This window comes from Aotus nancymaae, unplaced genomic scaffold, assembly GCF_030222135.1.
Source record: "Aotus nancymaae isolate 86718 unplaced genomic scaffold, 86718_ANA_hifiasm-v0.15.2.pri h1tg000051l, whole genome shotgun sequence".
NCBI classification, from domain to species: Eukaryota; Metazoa; Chordata; class Mammalia; order Primates; family Aotidae; genus Aotus; species Aotus nancymaae.
Genome location: NW_026988465.1, coordinates 12,813,391 through 12,814,509, shown reverse-complemented (window position 1 = coordinate 12,814,509; position 1,119 = coordinate 12,813,391). Strand labels below are relative to the sequence as shown.

The window sequence follows — 1,119 nt, the reverse complement described above, 5'->3', positions numbered from 1 at the left end:
ACTCACAGCCCCACATGCTCCAAGGACGAAACCGCAGTGACGGAGACAGTCACTGGGTCCCAGGGTGGGTGAGGCTTTTCAAATGAAGGTGGGTGTGAGCAGTACTCCGTTCTCCTACTGGAGAATGGAGCTAAGGAGTCCTCCACACCTGTCTGTCACAACCATTGCCCCAGTACAGGTGCCAAGCAGATTAAATCCCTATAGTAATTCAGTGTTTGTCAGTAATGAATGCTTGGAGAGGACTGGACAGTTAACACTAATGTCATTTAGGGGAAACCCAGGAAGACCCACTCACACACCAAAAGTCATCCATCTAGGGTGTATATCCCAAATCCTACCATTAGAGTCTCCTCTCCTTCCCTTGAAATTTAAAAGCGTGGAGAAGGGTGAATCCCTTAAGGTAAATACAAATTTTAGGCTGTTTCCTCTGTGACAGAAAAAAGGGATGGAAGCAACTTGGATTTTTTTTTTTTTGAGATGGAGTCTCACTCTGCCACCTCAGCTTATGGCGACCTCCGCCTTCTGGGTTCAATTGAGTCTCCTGCTTCAGACTCCTAAGTAGCTGGGATTACAGGCACACGCCACCTTGCACGTTTAATTTTTTTGCATTTTTAGTAGAGATGGGGTTTCACCAGGTTGGCCGGGCTGATCTCAAACTCCTGACCGCGAGGTGATCTGCTTGCCTCTGCCTCCCAAAGTGCTGGGATTACAGGCGTGAGCTACCATGCCCAGCCCCTACAGTACCCGGTATTCCCAGGTGGTCTCCCATCCAAGTACTAACGAAGCACAATCCTACTTAGCTTCTGAGATCAGACGAGGTCAGGTGTGTTCAGGGTGGTATGGCCATAGACGGATTTCTTGAAACAAGATCTGGGTGGGAGGCGGAGAGACAAGAAGATCCCAAAGAGAAAATTCACCTGTCATAGAATGTTGCCTGTGACTGCATCAAGATCTGCACTTGGGTTCTCAAGGAGGCCACCTCCCAGAGAGTAGGTACCTGCATCTCATGAGGACTCCATTCCAGCCTTGGTTTGCTCCAGACCATACTTTTTAGAAGTTTTGGCCAATTCTCTTCTCCACCTCCATACTCCCTATACCTACAGACTGCTCCAAGCCACC

General features: G+C 48.8%; 1 pseudogene; it reads right to left on the bottom strand.

Annotated features, from left to right (window-relative positions):
• Window positions 1–732: 732 nt before the first annotated feature.
• On the bottom strand, window positions 733–851 carry LOC135269322 (5S ribosomal RNA; annotated as a pseudogene).
• Between the last annotated feature and the right edge of the window lie 268 nt (window positions 852–1,119).